The sequence below is a fragment of the Ranitomeya variabilis genome, chromosome 7 (assembly GCF_051348905.1).
Source record: "Ranitomeya variabilis isolate aRanVar5 chromosome 7, aRanVar5.hap1, whole genome shotgun sequence".
Taxonomy (NCBI): Eukaryota; Metazoa; Chordata; class Amphibia; order Anura; family Dendrobatidae; genus Ranitomeya; species Ranitomeya variabilis.
Window position 1 is genome coordinate 45,845,554 of NC_135238.1, and position 22,896 is coordinate 45,868,449.

Here is a 22,896-nt window from a genome sequence, read left to right on the forward strand (position 1 = left end):
TTTCAATGCAAAATTGACTGGAATTGAGATGGGACGCCAGGTTGCGTTTGGAGAGCCCCTAATGTGCCTAAACAGTGGAAACCCCCTAATTATAACTGAAACCCTAATCCAAAGACATCCCTAACGCTATCCCAACGATAACCCTAACCACACCCCTAACCCTGACACACCCCTAACCCTAATCCCAACCGTAAATGTAATCCAAACCCTAACTTTAGCCCCAACCCTAACTGTAGCCTTAACCCTAGCCCCAACCCTAGCCCTAATGGGAAAATGGAAATAAATACATTTTTTTAATTTTTCCCTAACCAAGGTTGATGAAGGGGGGGTTTGATTTACTTTTCTAGCGGGTTTTTTAGCGGATTTTTATGATTGGCAGCCGTCACACACTGAAAGACACTTTTTTTTTTTATTGCAAAAAATATTTTTTGCGTTTAACACATTTTGAGAGCTATAATTTTTTCATATTTTGGTCCACAGAGTCATGTGAGGTCTTGTTTTTTGCTGGACGAGTTGATGTTTTTATTGGTAACATTTTCGGGTACGTGACATTTTTTGATCGCTTTTTATTCCCATTTTTGTGAGGCAGAATGACCAAAAACCAGCTATTCATGAATTTCTTTTGGGGGAGACGTTTATACCGTTCCGCGTTTGGTAAAATGGATAAAGCAGTTTTATTCTTCGGGTCAGTAGGATTACAGCGATACCTCATTTATATCATTTTTTTTATGTTTTGGCGCTTTTATACGATAAAAACTATTTTTTTAGAAAAAATAATTATTTTTTCATCGCTTTATTCTGAGGACTATAACTTTTTATTTTTTCTTTGACGCTGTATAGTGGCTCGTTTTTTGCAGGACAAGATGACATTTTCAGTGGTACCATGGTTATTTATATCCGTCTTTTTGATCGCGTGTTATTCCACTTTTTGTTTGGCGGTATGATAATAAAGCGATGTGTTTTGCCTCTTTTTTTTTTTTTACGGTGTTCACTGAAGGGGTTAACTAGTGGGACAGTTTTATAGGTGGGGTCGTTACGGACGCGGCGATACTAAATATGTGTACTTTTATTGGTTTTTTTTTTATTTAGATAAAGAAATGTATTTATAGGAACAATATATTTTTTTGGGGGGATTTTTTTTTTTACACTATAACATTGCCCCAGGGGGGGGCATCATGTTATAGTGTAAGATCGCTGATCTGACACTTTGCTGTGCACTGTGTCAGATCGGCGATCTGACGTGCACAGCTCCAGGCTTCCCGGTGCTTGCTCTGAGCAGGCGATGTGAAGCCACCTCCCTGCAGGACCCGGATGCCGCGGCCATTTTGGATCCGGGCCTGCTGCAGGGAGGAAGGAGGTAGGAGACCCTCGGAGCAACGCGATCACATCGCGTTGCTCCGGGGGTCTCAGGGAAGCCCGCAGGGAGCCCCCTCCCTGCGCGATACTTCCCTATACCGCCGGATCACTGCGATCATGTTTGATCGCAGGGTTCCGGGGGTTAATGTGCCGGGGGCGGTCCGTGACCGCTCCTGGCACATAGTGCCAGATGTCAGCTGCGATAGTCAGCTGACACTCGGCCGCGCTCCCCCCGTGAGCGCGGTCGATCAAATATGACGTACTATCCCGTCGGTGGTCATACGGGCCCACCCCACCTCGACGGGATAGTACTTCTAATGTCAGAAAGGGGTTAAAGCCCATGGCACTGTGGCTAACCTCCCTAGATGTGGATGGAAAAGAAAAATTGACAAGAGATTTCAACGAAAGATTGTGCGGATGTTGGATAAAGAACCTCGACTAACATCCAAACAAGTTCAAGCTGCCCTGCAGTCCGAGGGTACAACAGTGTCAACCCGTACTATCCGTCGGTGTCTGAATGAAAAGGGACTGTATGGTAGGAGACCCAGAAAGAGATGCATTGCAAAATTACCCAGAATACTTAGCGGTCTCGCGAGACCGCTAAGTCATCTGGGTAATTTCGCAATGCTTCCTGGGAGCGGAAGATGGCGGCAGGCACGCGCTCATCGCCAGACTTTTGCTGGATCCCAGGGGGTGAATATATAACTATTTTTTATTTATTTTTTTTAACAGGGATATGGTGCCCACACTGCTAAATACTGTGTGGGCAGTGTTATATACTGCGTGGCTGCTATATACTACATGGGCAGTGTTATATACTCCGTGGGCTGTGTTATATACTCCGTGGGCTGTGTTATATACTCCGTGGGCTGTGTTATATACTCCGTGGGCTGTGTTATATACTCCGTGGGCTGTGTTATATACTCCGTGGGCTGTGTTATATAGTGCGTGGGCTGTGTTATATAGTGCGTGGGCTGTGTTATATAGTGCGTGGGCTGTGTTATATAGTGCGTGGGCTGTGTTATATAGTGCGTGGGCTGTGTTATATAGTGCGTGGGCTGTGTTATATAGTGCGTGGGCTGTGTTATATAGTGCGTGGGCTGTGTTATATAGTGCGTGGGCTGTGTTATATAGTGCGTGGGCTGTGTTATATAGTGCGTGGGCTGTTGTATACTGCGTGGCCTGTATTAACGCATTGGGTATTCTACAATATGTATGTATGTATATAGCAGCCACATAATATATGGCACAGGCCACGTAGTATTTGCTATATAATACGTGGCCTCTGCTATACACTTTGTTCCAAATTATTATGCAAATAATATTTCCTCATATTTTCTCTAAATTACCTATTTGAATTGCAGTCATTGTTGTTTTCCAGTCATCTATTATTCTATTATAATTGCAATGTTTTGGAACAAACTGCCTATGAAAACAGTATATTTTTAAAAACAATAAACACTCAAAATGCATGTTCCAAATTTAATATGCACAGCAGAGTTTTCAACCTTTTTTTTTATTTTGAGCAAAAAAAAGGTCAATTGTGAAGTTATAAGCATTATCAGCTTATTACAAAATGAAATCAAACAGTTTTCAAGTGAAAACTTTATTCTAGGTGATGTTACATTTGCACATAGGACCCCTTGTTCGAAAGAAGCTTCTGAACTCTCTCGTCCATTGAATTTGTCAGTTTTTGGATGGTTTCTGCTCCAATTGTTTTGCATGTGGACAGAATACCCTCCCAGAGCTGTTGCTTAGATGTGAACTGCCTCCCGCCATCATAGACACTCCTTTTGATGATGCTCCAGAGGTTCTCAATGGGGTTGAGGTCAGGGGAAGATGGTGGCCACACCATAAGTTTGTCCTCTTTTATGCCCATAGCAGCCAGAGATGCAGATGCATTTTTTGCAGCATGAGACGGTGCATTATCATGCATGAAAATGATCTTGCTGTGGAAAGCACGGTTCTTCCTCTTGAACCATGGCAGGAAGCGTTGTTTTAGAAACTCCACACAGATTATGGAGTTCATCTTTACCCCTTCAGGGATCATAAAGGGGCCGACAATCTCTCTCCCCATGACTCCAGCCCAAAACATTACTCCACCTCCTCCTTGTTGGCGCCTTAGCCGTGTTTTCATGGGGTGTCCATCAACCAGCCATCTATATATGTGTGTATGTATATGTGTGTATGTATGTAACTACGTGGCTGGGCAATATACTACGTGGCTGGGCAATATACTACGTGGACATGCATATTCTAGAATACCCGATGCTTTAGAATCGGGCCACCATCTAATATATATATATATATATATATATATATATATATATATATATATATATATATATATATATATATATATATATATACACACACTAGATGGTGGCCCGATTCTAACGCATCGGGTATTCTAGAATGTGCATGTCAACGTAGTATATTGCCCAGCCACGTAGTTACATACATACACACATACATACATTCTGTCCACATGCAAAACAATTGAAGCAGAAACCATCCAAAAACTGACAAATTCAATGGACGAGAGAGTTCAGAAGCTTCTTTCGAACAAGGGGTCCTATGTGCAAATGTAACATCACCTAGAATAAAATTTTTCACTACGTGGCCTGTGTTATATACTATGTGGCTGCTATATACATACATACATATTGTAGAATACCCAATGCGTTAATACAGGCCAAGCAGTATACAACACAGCCCAAACAGTATATAACACAGCCCACATACTATATAACACGACCCACACAGTAGAATATGCATGCCCACGTAGTATATTGCCCAGCCACGTATGTAACAGGTTAAAAAAGACTTAAAATAAAAAATAAACATATATTCACCTTCTCCAGAGGGCTCCAGAGCTGGATGCAGCGTCGGGGGTCCTCTTCTCAGCTTCCCCCCTCTGCTGGCAGGCACCATGAGGCCAGAACTGCAGGGGTTCCTGGCTCATGGAAATCCACCCGGATCGTCTGCGGGACCAAGCGCCGAGGTAGGGTGAGCGCTGCGGAGCTCCACTATTTCCCCGGGAGTGCAGTGGTAAACTCCGGGGTAAGAGAGGAGGTGGACGGCACCTGCGCTGATGCCGGTGGCAGCGCAGGTGCATAGAGTATGGCCGCGACCCGGAAGTGATTAGCACTTCCGGGTTCAACCGGAAGAAGATGGCGGCCCCCATGTGAAAAGGACGCCGGCGCTAACTCTCCGGCGTCCAATATGGATTCCGTGCAGGACTCTGCGGTGCCTTCTGTGGAAGCTACCGCAACCATCCCACGCAGCCGGGGCAGCAGCAGTCGCTCTAATCAGAGCGGATCTTCTAGGAAGAAGTCGGACCGAGCTATTTCTCTGCCACAGTCTCCTCCTCGTCAGTCGGTACCTTAAACAGACAGCTTCACTGGGGTGAGTGTGCATCTACCCTGATAGGCTGCTTATTGTTCCCTTTCCTTCTATACACCCTAGGCAAAGAAAACTGAAAAGACAAAACACAAGCAGTGTGCGTTATGTATCCAGCCCCTTCCGGATAGTTACACAAAGAGGCTTTGCAAATCATGCATTAATTCCACCTTACGGGAGGAAGCCGCAATTAAATCAGAAGATATCAGACTCATGATTAGGCAGGAATTACGTGCCCTTCATAGTTCTGACAAGGAGCCACGTACCAAAGAAAAGGGTACGTGTCCCCTATATCTGATCAGTCTTCTGATATGGAGAAGGCAGACTCGGATATTACCAACGAATATGTTTCCTCAGATGAGGATCAGGATACATGCTTTCCCACCGATAGTATTGATAACCTGGTGAAGTCCGTTTGTAACACCATGGGCATCGAGGATTCGAAAGTCCCTAAAACGCAGCAGGACATAATGTTCGCTGGTTTATCGGAGAAGAAAAGACCCTCCTTTCCGATAATAGTGGCGGTAAATAATCTAGTCAAAAAAGAGTGGGAGACTCGGGGACAAAGGGGATTACCACCATCCTCAAAAAGGCGTTATCCCTTCAATGATGAAGAGTTTTCAGCATGGACAAAAGCCCCGAAGGTGGACGCAGCAGTGGCATCCACATCAAAAAAATCCCTGCTACCTGTAGAGGATTCAGGCTCATTACAGGACCCACTGGACCGTAAAGCCGACTCTCTGTTAAAAAGAGCCTGGGAGTCATGTACGGGAGCTTTTAGACCGGCTATTTCGGCAACATGCACCGCTAGGTCCATGTTAGTCTGGCTAAATGACTTAGAGGAAGGACTAAAAGGCGGTCTTTCTAGAGACAAACTGAGGTCCTCTATTCCCTTAATTAGGGGTGCTACAGCCTTCCTAGCGGACTCATCTGCCGACTCCATACGCTTGGCAGCCAAGTCGGCAGGTCTCACGAATGCAGCACGTAGAGCCCTGTGGCTTAAGGGCTGGAAGGGTGATCCCCAGACGAAATCCAAATTGTGGCCTCCCATGTCAGGGTGAGTACCTGTTTGGTACCAAACTGGACGAAATCCTCACTAAAACGGGAGAGAGAAAGAAGGGCTTCCCTAATAATAATTACCTTCCGTCCTATAGGAGAGCGTTCCGGAAGCCCGTGTTTAATAAAAGAAAAGCGTTTAAGAACCAAGACCGCTGGACCCCTAGAGACACCAAACAAAGGGGTGCATTCTTTGGGAAGCGCCCTTTCAAAACTGAAGACAAACCCCGTTAGAGCAGATCTACCTGTGGGAGGTAGATTGTCCTCCTTCTCAAACCAATGGAGGAAAATAACATCAAACGTGTGGGCAAATAGTCTCATCACCTCTGGTTTAAAGTTAAAATTTGCCCGAGTCCCTCCGGACTCATTTCTATTGACTTCTTTAAAATCGCCGTCTCAACAGGAGGCATTAGAACAAGAAGTAATGAATCTTCTGTCAAAAGGAGTTTTGGTGGAGGTTCCATTTCTTCAGGAGGGGAAAGGGTTCTATTCCCCTTTATTTTTAATTCCAAAACCTGATGGATCGTTCAGAACCATTATAAATCTTAAAAAGCTGAACACCTTCTTAGAAAATCAAACCTTTAAAATGGAATCTATCCGGTCCACCATAAAACTCCTGTTTCCCCATTGCTTTATGGCGGTTCTTGACTTGAAAGATGCGTATTACCATCTACCAATCTTTAAGGAACATCAACAATATCTCCGCGTGGCGATTGTACTAAATGGGTGTATACGACATTTTCAGTACACAGCGATGCCCTTTGGACTATCAATAGCTCCAAGGATGTTCACTAAACTGATGTCAGAGGTAATGTCATATCTAAGATCAAAAGACACCCTCATAATCCCATACCTAGACGACCTCTTGGTAGTGGGAAAATCCCCTTCACAATGTCAGCAACGATTGTGTGATATAATTTCATCTTTGCAGAAATTAGGGTTGTTAATAAATTGGGAAAAATCTAGGCTAGTCCCGACAACTCGGCAAACATTTTTGGGGATTATATTAGACTCTATAAAACAGAAATGTTTCCTCCCAGAAAACAAAAATATAACAGTTAGAAATAAAGTTCAGTCTGTATTAGATAAACCTATAATATCCCTGCGGGAAGGCATGTCCCTACTTGGCTCCTTCACGTCGTGTATACCGGCTGTTGCATGGGCTCAGTTCCATTCAAGGTGTTTACAGTATGCAATTTTACATGAGGAGATAAAATTACAAGGACGATTAGACGGTAAAATTTCCCTTTCCGGTGACGTAATCCAATCCCTAACCTGGTGGCTAGAACCGGATCATCTAACTAGCGGGGTTCCCTGGGTGGTTAAACCCTCAAACATAATATTTACAGATGCCAGTCCTAATGGTTGGGGAGCACATTTAAGGGACCAGATAGTCCAAGGGCTATGGTCGGTTACGGAGTCAGATGACTCATCTAATAAAAAAGAACTAAAAGCTATCTATCATGCCCTATGTGAATTCCTTCTGCAGCTACACGGAACACATACCAGAGTTCTCTCAGACAACATGACATCAGTGGCTTACATCAATCATCAAGGGGGAACAAGATCAGGCACTCTCATGTCTATAGCCGAAGACATCCTAACTCTAGCCGAGAATCATCTTCTGTCCTTGTCAGCTCTACATGTCCGAGGAGTAGACAACTCAAAAGCGGACTTTCTCAGTCGCCATACCCTCCACCAGGTGGAGTGGGTGTTAAATCATCAGATATTCAAGATGATAACCATGAAATGGGGTATACCCCACATAGATCTCTTCGCTACAAGAGACAACAGGCAGGTAAAAACATTCGCCTCAATGTTCCGAACCGACAACCCCGATGTTCTCGATGCCCTCCAGGTTCCATGGACATTTCAGAAGGCATATGCCTTTCCTCCGTTGATTCTTCTTCCAACAGTAATCAGGAAGATAAGGGAGGACAGAGCGAACATAATATTGATTGCCCCGTTTTGGCCAAAGAGACCATGGTTTTCCCTGCTCAGAGCCATGTCCATCTCGGATCCATGGATTCTCCCAGAGGATCAGGATCTTCTCTTCCAGGGGCCCTTCAACCACCCTCATGTGAAGGGACTACGGTTGACAGCCTGGAATTTGAGAGGCAGCTGTTAAAACTAAGAGGCTTCTCTGATAAAGTAATTGATACCTTATTGCTAAGTAGAAAAAGATCCACTACATCTATCTATGTAAGAGTGTGGAAAAAATTCTTAAGCCTCTATCCATCAGCCCTGTCAAATGAAATTCCGGTCTCTATTATTCTCGAATTTCTCCAGAGAGGACGTGATTTAGGCCTTGCAGTTAGTACCTTAAAAGTACAAGTTTCTGCACTAGGAGCCTTGTATAGTCACAACATTGCGGGTGATAGGTGGATAGCCAGATTTATTTCAGCCTGCCAGAGATCAGAACCAGTTCAAATTCCCCACTTACCTCCTTGGGATGTTAATCTAGTCCTTGAAGCCTTGACAGATCACCCGTTTGAGCCTCTACACTCAGCTCATATTAAACACGTCTCCCTCAAGACTGCTCTTCTTGTCGCTCTAGTATCGGCAAGAAGGGTAAGTGACATACAGGCACTATCAGTAGATCCTCCCTTTATGTCAATATTGCCAGATAGAATTGTCCTGAAAACAGACCCTTCCTACCTACCTAAAATGTGTACTAAATTTCATAGGTCTCAAGAAATTCTTCTTCCTTCCTTCTATAATAACCCTACAAATCAGGAAGAGGAGAAGTACCATACTTTAGATGTAAGAAGGGCTGTAATAACTTATCTAGACAGGACTAGCGCCTGGAGGAAGAGCAGGGCTCTCTTTGTTTCCTTTCAGGGTCAAAGGAAAGGAGCTGGTGTTACAAAAGGCACTTTATCCCGATGGATTCGGGAGGTGATATACCTGGCCTATTCGTCTAAAGGGGAAGATCCACCTGAGACTGTGAAGGCACATTCCACCAGAGCGATAGCATCATCTTGGGCTGAGCGGGCAGAGGTTCCAATAGATCTCATATGTAAGGCCGCAACTTGGTCTTCTCCTACTACCTTCTATAGTCACTATAGACTAGATCTATCTGCCTCCACTGACTTGTGTTTCGGTAGATCAGTTCTTAACACAATAATCCCCCCCAAATAACTATCTCTGAAAGTCTCTCAGTGGGTGCTGTCGTGGCGAAGAGAAAACACCGGATTACGTACCGGTAATGCTCTTTTATAGAGCCACGACAGCACCCCTTCACTTCCCTCCCTTATATATTAGTTTGCATATGAGCACTATTAAGGGTGATTGGTTCTTGTAAATATACGTAATTAAGTTAAGATAAAATGTTAATATAGAATGACCTACTAAAACTGGTGGGCGGTTCCTCGCAATCTCTGTAACCCAAACTGTGGGAGCGAGGGGGACCGCCCCTTTTATCTCTCCGTAGGGTTTCCTGTTCCTAGGGGCGGATCCCCTCTCTCAGTGGGTGCTGTTGTGGCTCTATAAAAGAGCATTACCGGTACGTAATCCGGTGTTTTGTTTTTTTTTTATTATTATTTGTAACATTAGATATTTTTACTATTGATGCTGCATACGCAGCATCAATAGTAAAAACTTGGTCACACAGGGTTAATAGCAGCGGTAACGGAGTGAGTTACCTATTGTATTTGATGATAGTGGTAACATTTTTGGTATAACTTGCGTTTATTTGTGGAAATATTGGAAATTTTGTGAAACTTTTTGATTTCCTTAGCTCCGTCAACTTAGAGGTAGTAAACAACTATATAATTATAGTAAAAGTCCTGATAGAGTATTTTCACGATTTCACTCAATAGTCCACCACTTTATGTAGCAAAACCATCAGTAGCTGGATACAGGACTCCGTTATTATTCCAATTGCACTTAAGGTATTTAGGGAGTCCTCCGTATCTGTTAAACATATTAAATAAGGGAACAAACTAGTAGTCGTAGCAGAGTTGTAAATTAGCTTCTCAACCAAGTCACTCAACCCTTATTAAGGGAAGAGGATGCAAACCTTAAGGTACCTTCACATTAAGCGACGCTGTAGCGATATCGACAACGATGCCGATCGCTGCAGCGTCGCTGTGTGGTCGCTGGAGAGCTGTCACACAGACAGCTCCCCAGCGACCAACGATGCCGAAGTCCCCTGGTAACCAGGGTAAACATCGGGTTACTAAGCGCAGGGCCGCGCTTAGTAACCCGATGTTTACCCTGGTTACCAGTGTAAATGTAAAAAAAAAAAAACAGTACATACTTACATTCCGGTGTCCGTAACGTCCCCCGGCGTCTGCTTCCTGCACTGACTGTGATTGCCGGCCGTAAGGCACAGCACAGCGGTGACGTCACCGCTGTGCTCTGCTTTTACTTTACGGCCGGCACTCACAGTCAATGCGGATGGCGGGGGACGTGTGACAGACAGCAGAGGTGAGTATGTACTGTTTGGGTTTTTTTACTTTTGCAATGGTAACCAGGGTAAACATCGGGTTACTAAGTGCGGCCCTGCGCTTAGTAGCCCGATATTTACCCTGGTTACCATTGTAAAACTGCTGGCATCGTTGCTTTTGCTGTCAAACACAACGATACACGCCGATCTGACGACCAAATAAAGTTCTGAACTTTCAGCAACGACCAGCGATATCACAGCAGGATCCAGATCGCTGCTGCATGTCAAACACAACGATATCGCTATCCAGGACGCTGCAACGTCACGGATCGCTATCGTTATCGTTGCAAAGTCGCTTAGTGTGAAGGTACCTTTAATGTAAATCAGAAAAACAACTAAAACATCGTAACAACCATATTTACCTATGAAGAACCAGAGATTACGGTATGAACAGCATACCAGGAAACATGATAAAGAAGAGTAGAGAGAATAGAACAAGATGAACTTAGAGGTAGTGAACAACTATAGAATTATAGTAAAAGTCCTGATAGAGTATTTTCACGATTTCACTCAATAGTCCACCACTTTTTGTAGCAAAACCATCAGTAGCTGGATACAGGCCTCCGTTATTATTCCAATTGCACTTAAGGTATTTAGGGAGTCCTCTGTATCTGTTAAACATATTAAATAAGGGAACAAACTAGTAGTCGTAGCAGAGTTGTAAATTAGCTTCTCAACCAAGTCACTCAACCCTTATTAAGGGAAGAGGGTGCAAACCTTAATGTAAATCAGAAAAACAACTAAAACATCGTAACAACCATATTTACCTATGAAGAACCAGAGATTATGTACAGCATACCAGGAAACATGATAAAGAAGTGTAGAGAGAATAGAACAAGATGAAAGAGAGAGAGAGAAAGCAAAGTAAAAAAAAAAAAAGGGGGGACCTAGGGATTAAGATAGGAGTAGATAGACATTTCAATAGGATAAAAAGAGGGGGGGGCCCTCTGCAGCATAACTGAGCAGGCTAATTTTTGTGAAGTAGATCTATGTGAGATGAGCAAAATCAAAAGGGAGACGATTTAAGTCCAGCACAGGCGAACTCACTATCCAGATACAGTTTAATCTAGAGGTGCCCCAAATGCTTCATTAAATCTTAAAACAGGACCCATTGACTCCAGGTACGAAGGAATCCATTCCTGGTACCAGTCATCTCTGCAGTAAGGTTTTCCATCTTGTAAGGCTAGGTTCACATTTGCGGTGGAGTCTGCAAATGCATGATAATGCAGCGTTTTTTATCTGCATCAGCTTACGCATGATGGCAAAAAACCCTGCAGCTTTTGCGCTTTTTATGCGCATGCGTTTGATATTTCCAGGAGGACGTGTCTAAATCAGTTCCTGGACATGCGCAATCTGAAGTACGCTAGGACATCGAACGCATGCGTACGCAAAGACATGCATACGCAGGCGTTCCCATAGACAGTAATGCTTTTTTTTTCACACACTCATCCGCATGTGCATGCCTGCGTATATGTGACGGAAATTTGCCTCCTCAAACATTCCAACATGGTGCGTTAGTTGCGCCACGCCACACACCGTGAAAAAACGTATGCGTAAGGAAACGCGGGCAAACGCATGCACCTGCGTCTACAATGTTAAAGATGGAAAATCAAGACGCATGCGGATGTATTCATCAGAAATGCTGCGGACACAACCGCAAATGTGAAACCAGCATAAATCCGACCCATTTCTTCAAACCACTCAGTCAGTAAAGGACAATGGGGTGTCTTCCAATGTCTTGGGATGACCGCTCTAGCCGCCGTGAGGCAGATTCGGAGTATGTCCTGTTTTTGGGACTTAATGGAGCCCGGTAGTATTGATAATAGGGTTACAAGGCATTGATGGAGATCTATCTATCTATGTATCTATATACTATTTTAAAAAGTTATGCGGACCTGTTGTCTGACAAGTAAGATTTGTATATGTACTTTTGGTAATTTACAGTGTCATTGCTGATGCTATATCCTATCCTATGCTATGTTATTCTATCCAATGTTATGTTAAAAAAATCAATAAAAATTATGCTTAAAATAAAGTATGCAAAGAAAAACCCACAAATAACATCAGCTGAAATACAGGACACTCTGAAAACAAGCGGTGAGGCTGTTTCAAGATGCACAATAAGGAGGCACTTAAAGGGAACCTGTCACCCCGTTTTTTCGGTATGAGATAAAAATACTGTTAAATAGGGCCTGAGCTGAGCATTACAATAGTGTAGTTTGTGTACCCCGATTCCCCACCTATGCTGCCGAAATACGTTACCGAAGTAGTCGTTTTCGCCTGTCAATCAGGCTGGTCAGGTCAAAAGGGTGTGGTGTCCTCCCCCAGATCTTGCGTAGTTTTCCGTTGGTGGCGTAGTGGTGTGCGCATGTCCAAGGTCCAGAATCCTCTGCCAGGGGATTTCAAAGAGCGCGGTGTCCGTTATTGCATTGGTGATCGGTGGGCGCGGCCATCTTCCTTTGGCCGCGCGTGCGCAGAAGCGGCGCTGTGCTGGCCGCGACGCTCTGCTGGCCGCGGCTTCAGGAAAATGGCCGCGGGATGCCGCGCGTGCGCAGATGGATATCGCGGCGGCCATTTTCCTGAAGCCGCGGCCAGCAGAGCGTCGCGGCCAGCACAGCGCCGCTTCTGCGCACGCGCGGCCAAAGGAAGATGGCCGCGCCCACCGATCACCAATGCAATAACGGACACCGCGCTCTTTGAAATCCCCTGGCAGAGGATTCTGGACCTTGGACATGCGCACACCACTACGCCACCAACGGAAAACTACGCAAGATCTGGGGGAGGACACCACACCCTTTTGACCTGACCAGCCTGATTGACAGGCGAAAACGACTACTTTGGTAACGTATTTCGGCAGCATAGGTGGGGAATCGGGGTACACAAACTACACTATTGTAATGCTCAGCTCAGGCCCTATTTAACAGTATTTTTATCTCATACCGAAAAAACGGGGTGACAGGTTCCCTTTAATATGGGCAGCATGGTTGGGTCGCCAGAAGAAAGCCATTACTGCGCAAATGCCTATAATACACCAAAGAGCACAGAGACAAGCCTCAAAACTTCTGGAACAAGGTAATTTGGAGTGATGAGACCAAAATTCAACTTTTTGGCCACAACCATAAACGTTACATTTGGAGAGAGGTCAACAAGGCCTATGATGAAAGGAACAACGTTCCTACTATAAAGCACGGAGGTGGATCGCTGATGTTTTGGGGATGTGTGAGCTTCAAAGGCACAGGAAACTTGGTTAAAGTTGAAGAAAAGATGAATGCAGCAAGTTGTCAGCAAATACTGGAGGCAAATTTGCACTCATCAGCCCGGAAGCTGCGTATGGGATGTACTTTGACATTCCAACATGACAAAGATCTAAAACACAAGGCCAAGTCAACCTGTCATTGGCTACAGCAGAACAATTTTTTTCTTTTGGATCTGTACAGCATGGAGTGTAGCAAGAGTGGCTTCCCCTGTACTGAGAATCGTACTCGTATAGCAGGGGTGAGCTGTATTTTTTCTATTTTTGCAATTTTAGAGGCAGATGTTTTCTGAATATCACATCCATCATCTGCTGGCAGAGATGTGGGCTCAATTATTGAGCTTGCATCAAGGTCATAGTTGCCAACCGTCTGTAAATTTACGGACAGTACATAAAAACCTGATGCTTTTCTCTGCTGTCCGTAGCATCCGGCAGAAAAAAACACCATCCATTGAATTGCCTTCCCGACCCCTGAAGTTTGTACTGTACATGCGCTAAAATGGCTGCCATGTGCAGTACAAACAGGACCTGTCCCGGAAGAAGACTAGAAGAGTCATGTGGGAGCCTGAAGGGTGGTGGCAGAAAATGGCGGAATTCTGCTGCAGACCTTCCTGCTGCTGCTCCCGGCTAGCTGAGCTGATGCTCTGGGACTCGGTGCACTACAGGTAGGGGGGCCCGAATCCGATGCCAGCGCGCTGGTGTCCGCTGCTCCAGTCTGCTTAGCGTCATTCTATCTGAGATGTCTCAGTGCAGAGGTCACGTTGTTGTCACTACAGCGCACTCTCTGTGCCGAGATGTCAGATAATCAGAACTTAGAATGTGCTGAGGAGACCTGACCGGAGCAGTGGACTCTGGAGCTCTGGCAGCGGGGAATACAACAGGGAGAAATGAGTATTTGTTGTTTTTCTTTTTTTAGAAATGTAGTAACATATGGGGCCCATTATTCTGTACTAGATGGTGGCCCGATTCTAACGCATCGGGTATTCTAGAATCTGTATGTATGTATGTATATAGCAGCCACATAGTATATAGCACAGGCCACGTAGTATATAGGAGCCATGTAGTATATAGCCGACAAATACTACGTGGCCTGTGCTATATACTATGTGGCTGCTATATACATACATACATACATACATATTGTAGAATACCCGATGCGTTAATACAGGTCACACAATATATAACAGTGGCCACGCAGTATATATCACGGCCCACGTACTTTATAACAGCCCACGCAGTATATAGCAGCCACGCAGTATATAACACAGGCCACGCAGTACATAACAGCCCACATAGTATCTAACACTGGCCACGTAGTATATCAGTGTGGGCACCATATCCCTGTTAAAAAAAATAATTAAAATAAAAAATAATTATATACTCACCCGCCGGGATCCAGCGAAGCTCTGGCGATGCGTGCGCGGTTGCCGCCATCTTCCGTTCCCAGGATGCATTGCATTGCGAAATTACCCATATGACTAATTTCGCTATGCATCTCTGGGAACGGAAGATGGCGGCAGCTGCGCGTACCTCGGTGGACTATGGAAGGTGAGAATAGCAGGTTTTTGTTTTTTTATTATTTTTAACATTACATCTTTTTACTATTGATGCTGCATAGGCAGCATCAATAGTAAAAAGTTGGGGACACACAGGGTTAATAGCAGCAGTGCGTTACCCGCGGCATAACGCGGTCCGTTACCGCTGGGATTAACCCTGTGTGAGCAGTGACTGGAGGGGAGTATGCGGGCGCCGGGCACTGACTGCAGGGCAGTAGGGAGGGACTAATCGGACTGTGGCCGTCGCTGATTGGTCGCGGCAGCCATGACAGGCAGCTGGCGAGACCTATCAGCGACGTGGGATTTCCGTTACGGAAGTTACAGACAGACAGACGGAAGTACCCCTTAGACAATTATATATATATATAGATTGAGAAATTTATGGGGCCATTATACTGTATGCAGCGCAGCATTATATGGGGTCCATTCTGTATGGAGCATTAAATGGGGGGGCCCATAGGGATGGCATATTCAGAATACCAAATTACCCAGATGGTAAATAAGCCCTAATTAAGGGATGCATTAAAACATGGATTTTATTATACTTTGTTAAAAAATAGTGGTACATAAATTAAAAAAACACCCAGCAGTGTGCCTGTTAAATCTCACTATTATAATCTCTTTAAAAAAGGTATAGCCCCAACCATATGAGGAAGCTTGTTAGGTAAAACTTGTTGGGGAAGCTATGTGTTAGTTTTAGATAGCACAGGTTATGCCTGTGTATCCTAGGGATAGAGACTCTAACCCCTAAACTGCAGTCATGGTGGATATAGTATTGCTCTGAATAGGGATTAGATTGATGAATTAATAAGATGGTTTGTGTATTCCTCCCTTTCCTTATCCTCCTGCCTATTTTGGTAAGGGCTGTTGTATGATAGTAGTAATCAGTTATCCCTGTTTTGTATTTGTGTCTTGTTTCCCTTACATTTCTGTACCAAACCCCATGGGGTAGGGGAGGGGACAGATTAGGGTTTAACAAGATCATAGTAAGGTACCCCTGAGACAGGGATAGTTAAGATCCCAGTTCTAGGGACAGTTTTAGTCCCCTCTCCCTTACTTCTGTCACAGCGTGACACCTACATACTGTATAATGGGCCCCAAATTGTCTTCCATACAGTGTAATGACGCCATATAGTCCCCAATACAGTATATAATGGCCCCACATAGTCTTCTATACATTATAATGGCCGCACTTAGTCCATACATTATAATGGGCTCCACATAGTCATCCATACAGTGTAATGACTCCACATAGTCCTCTATACAGTTTATTGGGCCCCAAATAGTCATCCATACAGAATAATGGTCCTCACAAAGTCTTCCATACAGTATAATGGCCCCACATAGTCCTCCATACAATATAATGGCCCCAAGAAGTACTCCATATGGCATGATGGTCCCCACATTAAAAAGAAAAATACTCCGCTCTCCCCAGTGTTCCAGGCTCGACAGCGAGTACTCTGAAGCTCTTCACTGCACAGCTGGAGCGGAATAGAGATGTTATCGCACCCGCTGCACTGAGACATCAGACGCAGAAGGAGAATTATGGCTGAGATCCCTCATTCATTATTACCTTCAACTGTATCGGAATCCAGGATGCTGAACAGTTGAAGGAGTGATGCCGGGGAGGGGGCAGGGATTGGTGCAAACATCGTGGGCAAAATATAATCACCCTGCCAGACAGATTTGGCCCATAGGCCTGAGTTTAACATATGTGGTTCGAAACATACTGGGCTTCATGGAAATATCAAAAAATGGGTGGACAACTTTTCTCACATGACATTTATATCAGAAATGAATGCCATAAAAAGAAAAAAAATGCTTCCGACCTCACAAAAAAATAGCATGTATCCCAAAAATACAACATCTCCAGACAAAACATTGCTTAAATAATGCAAAAATAAAACAGTGCGTTTAAACCCCTTAATATGTCTTTTTACTGACCTGAGATATAAGAGACTATCATCCCCATACAAGTGACAATCCAGCAGCTGTCGGCTGTCCGCTATAGCTGACCACTTGCTGTATCAGCCACGATCAGTGTTGGCAGCGTCCATATCTGGTTATCCTCTTAAGGTACCGTCACATTTAGCGACGCTGCAGCGATCTAGACAACGATCCCGATCGCTGCAGCGTCGCTGTGTGGTCGCTGGAGAGCTGTCACACAGACAGCTCTCCAGCGACCAACTATGCGAAGTCCCCGGGTAACCAGGGTAAACATCGGGTTACTAAGCGCAGTTTTCTAAATGGTATCACTTCTGAGGTTTTTTCCAATATATAGGACCCCCAAAGTCACTTCAAATCTGGACAGGTCCCGCAAAAAAATAAATTTTGTTTATTTCCATGAAAAAAATGATAAATTACTGCTACATTTTTAAACCTCCTAAAAGGCTGACAAAATATAATAACATTTTATAAATGGTGCTGATGTAAAGCAGACATGAGGGAAATGTTATTTATTAATGTTTTTCTGTGGTATGACAATCTGGATTAAAGGGATAATGATTGAAAGTTTGAAAATTGCAATTTTTTTTTACATTTTTGTAAAATTTCTGATATATTTTATTTTTAGAAATAAACACAAGACATATCAACCTAAATTTATCATTATTATAAATTATAATGTGCCACGAAAAAACATTCTCAAAATCAGTGGGATTTCTTGAAGCATTCCAGAGTTATTACCACAAAGTGACATTGGTCAGAATTCAAACATTTGTCCCAGTCACTAAGGGGTTAATGAAGGAAATGACTTTGCCATAATGTAATTACTTACAGTAACGCCTGCTTCTATCACTACACGCCGCCGTACTGACTGCGGGCAGCACCAGTGAGGCGGAGATGTCCGCATTAGTGATGAGCGAGTATACTCGTTTCTTGGGTTTTCCCGAGCACGCTCGGGTGGTCTCCGAGTATTTGTAAGTGCTCGGAGATTTAGTTTTCCTAGCCGCAGCTGCATGATTTCCGACTGTTAGCTTGGTTACATGTGGGGATTCTCTAGCAACCAGGCAACCCCCACATGTACTCAGGCTGGCTAGTAGCTGTAAATCATGCAGCTGCGTCAACAAAAACGAAATCTCCGAGCACTAACAAATACTCGGAGATCATCCGAGCGTGCTCGGGAAAACCTGAGCAACGAGTATACTCACTCATCACTAGTCAGCATCTTTTGGTGGCTCAGGTGCCCCATGAGCTTGTAGTTAAATCCTCCATCTAGAACATTCCATGTGAGTTTTCCTTCTGTTTGTGACTTCTACATTATTACTTTCACAGCTTTGACATCCAGGCAAATATCTGAAGAATATTGATGTTGAGGCCATAATGGAGAAAGGAGAAAATGATGTGCAGGATCATGAGTGGTGCAAAGAGGACGTTCCTACAGGTAACTGCCCCAGTGAGGAGTCACCATTAAATAAAGCAGAGAATAGTCACATTCTCGTCATTCACCGGACTGGAAAATTGAAGTTTTGTTATGTGTTTTCTCAGTTTTTTTGGCCATAGATTTCCCCATTCAGCTAAAATACAGATTATATAGGGCTGACAATGTAATGGTGCAATATGTAATAAGACCGATTGTGTATCTATAATATAGATTTAAGAATAGACTGGGATGATAGATCATCAAAGACATGACAAACCTCTCTGGCAAAGTATCTAGTGTTTTACATCATATCCATCATGGTTCTGGTTCCAGGATTAATACATAACCTAAGTAATCTATTTGTTATACTGAACTAGCTGGAGATTAGAAAACAAAACCTGTTTTATGACAATTGTCTCAGTCACAGCCAGGAGTAGATTATAAGAGAAAGCAGAGAATTGCCTGGGCTTATCCAGCTTTATATTTGCTCCATGGCCATGACTTCCTAATACACCACCTAGTAGTACTGACATCTGAGCATTTCTCTAGGCACAAGTAACACAATATGAGCAAGTCCTGCACTCTGTCACATGGAAGATGGGGTGCCAGTGGTCGATATGTAGTGTTCACTGAAGAGTAGATATGACTAGCTGAAGAGCCCGGCGTTGCCCGAGCATAGTAACTAACTGTGGTTAGTTATAATAAATTACAATGATTATATTGCACATAAAACATTTCACATCATATACTCAACACTACAGATTTGCAACACAAATTAACTAAACGATTACCTAAGTATTGATAGTATTTTATTTTCAACTCATTCAAGAGCCTTTTGGATAAACAACATTTTTGGTTTTTCCTTCCGGTGCAAAGATTAACAGATTTTTGGCAGTTCCAACTCTTGAACAGGCCACGTAAAGTTGACCATGAGAAAAGCATGGAGATTGCAAATCGATCCCTACTACTTTCAAGGACTGTCCCTGAGCCTTGTTAATGGACATTGCAAATGCCAGTCCAACTGGAAACTGGAGGTGTTTAAAAACAAAAGTCAAATCAGATGGAATGAGAGGAATTCTTGGAATGAAAAGGTCCTCTCCTTTGGCACATTCTGTTGCTGAGCCGTGTATTTAATTTTGTCCTGTGTGATACTGATACTGTCTGCTAAGCCGTGTATCTAATCCTATCGGGTCATTCCACGTCAAGTGAACCAATGATTTTTACCCCTATATTTTTAATTCTTTTGAGATTTTGTTATTTGGTAATAGTATTTATTTTATTTTTTTATTGATTTTCAAAGTTCGGAAAAAATGCTAATTTTGGTGTTGCCTGCCTCTACATTTCTCCTCATAACTCAGGCTAGAAAATAGATAGCGAAACAAATTAATCACCATTCTACTCAGAACTGTACAGCCTTTCACCAGATATGTCACAAGAGCATCTTTGATAATATTTTACCCATGCGAATGCAAACGCAAAACCTTAAAAAGCATTTCCGAAAAAAAAAAGCTTAATTTAAAAATTTCAAAAACTGCACATGTGTCTGCTATGCTCCTAGTCACATCTGTACCAAAATACAAGCTGGGATCGTGATGGGATCATATTTTAAAAAATAAAACTATTACAGTGTCAGTTCAAAAATCTTGAATTCAGACCTGTTCAGCCTGTGGTCTAAAAGTGTGGGGTCTATATTTCCCAAATAATCCATGATTTTTAGATATTACTGTATTATTTTTTTATGTTACAGCTTAGAAGCAGGAGAGGACAGAGGAGAAAGCTTTGTTAGGGCCCAACCTGAGAATGACAAGGGGTAGACAGTTAATGCAGAGCACATGACAGGCCGGCAGCTCGGGCCTCCACAGGCCATATTCGGACCAAATCTGAACACCTATGCAAGTCTTCAAATGGAGAGAGAAAAAGATTCTTAACATCCAGTTCATGTATTGTACAAACCAGGACTACGAGGAGGAGGAGGAGAGTTTGTGAAAACATCGGTTACAGGAAGCAGAACCCATCACGGACTCAGCAATACCGCATTGTCATTCCATGTAGTGAAACAGAAATAAAAACAAATATTTTTTCATTCAGCGAAGACCGTGAAGTCCATGAAGTGGTAGAAGGCGGCACAAGATCGGCAATGAATGACATAACTGGTTATGTGACCTGTGAATATGATTGGCACTGGTGGCGGCTACTGGACTCTCCAAAGATTGTGTAAATGAAGAAGTAGAAGTGACTTTTCTGCACCTTCTGGTCCAGCGCCGTCCTTTGTGTATCCAAGAAAGCCAGACATTTTAAAAGTGAACAAAAATCAGATATTGACTCAGGTGGAGCCGAGCACCATGACAGGCCGTGCATACTCTGACACAAAAGGAAATGGCCATTTCTAGTAAGCGCTTATGGACAAGATTACATTTCACCCACTAGAAGGGACACATCTATATATATAATCGTCTCAGCGGTACTTCCGTCTGTTTGTCTGTCTTTCTGTCTGCCTGTCACAGAAATCCTGCATTGCTGCCGGCCACGACCAATCAGCGACGGGCACAGTCCAGCCGCTAATTCGCCCCTTCCTACTCCCTGTCAGTGCCCCCTCCAGTCAGCGCTCACACAGGGTCAATGGCTGCATTACACAACGTTACGCCGCGGTGTAATGCAGTCCGTTAACACTGCTATTAACCCTGTGTGACCAACTTTTTACTATTGATGCTGCCTATGCAGCATCAATAGTAAAAAGATCTAATGTTAAAAATAATAAAATAAAAAATGATTATATTCTCACCTTCCGTCGCCTTTCCCGCTGCTCCTCGCGACGCTCTGGTCCATGCATTGCGGTCTCGTGAGATGATAATGTAGCGGTCTCGCGAGACCGCTATGTCATCATCTCACGAGACCGCAATGCATTCTTGAGACCGGAGTGTCGCAAGGAGCATCGGTAAACGCCTGGGCTGGATCCGGGGGCCGACGGAAGGTGAGTATATAACTATTTTTTATTTTAATTATTATTGTTATTTTTTTTTTTAACAGGGATATGGTGCCCACATTGCTATATACTACGTGGGCTGTGTTAGATACTACGTGGGCTGTGATAGATACTGCATGGGCTGTGTTATATATTACGTCGCTGTGGTATATATTACGTGGCTGGGCAATATACTACATCGCTGTGCTCTATACTACTTGGCCTGTGTTATATACTGCATGGACTGTGCGATATACTGCATGGACTGTGCTATATACTACGTGGCTGGGCTATATACTATGTGACTGTGCAATATATTACATGCCTGTGCAATATATTACGTGGCTGGGCAATATACTGCGTGGGCCGTGTTATATACACTATGTGGGCTGTATGCTACTTGGCTGTGCTATATTTCTCTGCTGTATCTGTGCATCATGAATCGTGGTAATTGTTAAAGAGGGGGGCCCACTGAGATTCTTTTGCCCAGGGCCCTCAAAAACCTGGAGCAGGCCCTGGCTTCACTGATTGTTCGCAGTCAGGCGTGGCCAGTCAGCGACAGGCGCAGTCCGGCCGCGAATTGGCGCGGAATTTGAACCACGCTTCGCTAATTGGTTGCACCCAGCCGGCCGAATCCTGTGTATAAATTGCATTATTCTGATAACTTCATAAATAAACTACCGTATATACTAGAGTATAAGCCGACCCGAGTATAAGCCGACCCCCCTAATTTTGCCACAAAAAACTGGGAAAACTTATTGACTCGAGTATAAAGCCTAGGGTAGGAAATGCAGCAGCTACCGGTGAATTTCAAAAATAAAAATAGATGCTCCATACTGTTCATTATTGCCCCATAAGATGCTCCATATAAAGCTGTGCCATATATAATGCTCCATACCGTTGATTATTGCCCCATAGATGATCCATATATAGCTGTGCCATATAGAATGCTCTGCACCGTTCATTATGGCCCCATAGATGCTCCATACAAAACTGTGCCATATAGAATGCTCTGCACCGTTCATTATGGCCCCATAGATGCTCCATATAAAGCTGTGCCATATAGAATGCTCTGCACCGTTCATTATGGCCTCATAGATGCTCCATATAAAGCTGTGCCATATAGAATGCTCTGCACCGTTCATTATGGCCCCATAGATGCTCCATATAAAGCTGTGCCATATAGAATGCTCTGCACCATTCATTATGGCCCCATAGATGCTCCATACAAAACTGCCATATAGAATGCTCTGCACCGTTCATTATGGCCCCATAGATGCTCCATATAAAGCTGTGCCATATAGAATGCTCTGCACCGTTCATTATGGCCCCATAGATGCTCCATACAAAACTGTGCTATATAGAATGCTCTGCACCGTTCACTATTGCCCCATAGATGCTCCATATAAAGCTGTGCCATATATAATGCTGCTGCTGCAATAAAAAAAAAAAAAATGACATACTCGCCTCTCTTGCTGCCCGCAGCTCCTCAGCGTCCCG

General features: G+C 43.7%; 1 protein-coding gene and 1 long non-coding RNA gene across 2 annotated transcripts in view; both read left to right on the forward strand.

The window, feature by feature from the left end:
* The window catches only part of LOC143785848 (uncharacterized), a 73,097-nt gene that overhangs the window by 43,677 nt on the left and 6,524 nt on the right, over window positions 1-22,896 (forward strand). The window lies entirely within an intron of this gene.
* Window positions 18,176-20,637, forward strand: LOC143785849 (uncharacterized). The gene is made up of 2 exons (XR_013218112.1): window positions 18,176-18,455; window positions 19,311-20,637. It is a non-coding gene; the product is annotated as an uncharacterized LOC143785849 (long non-coding RNA).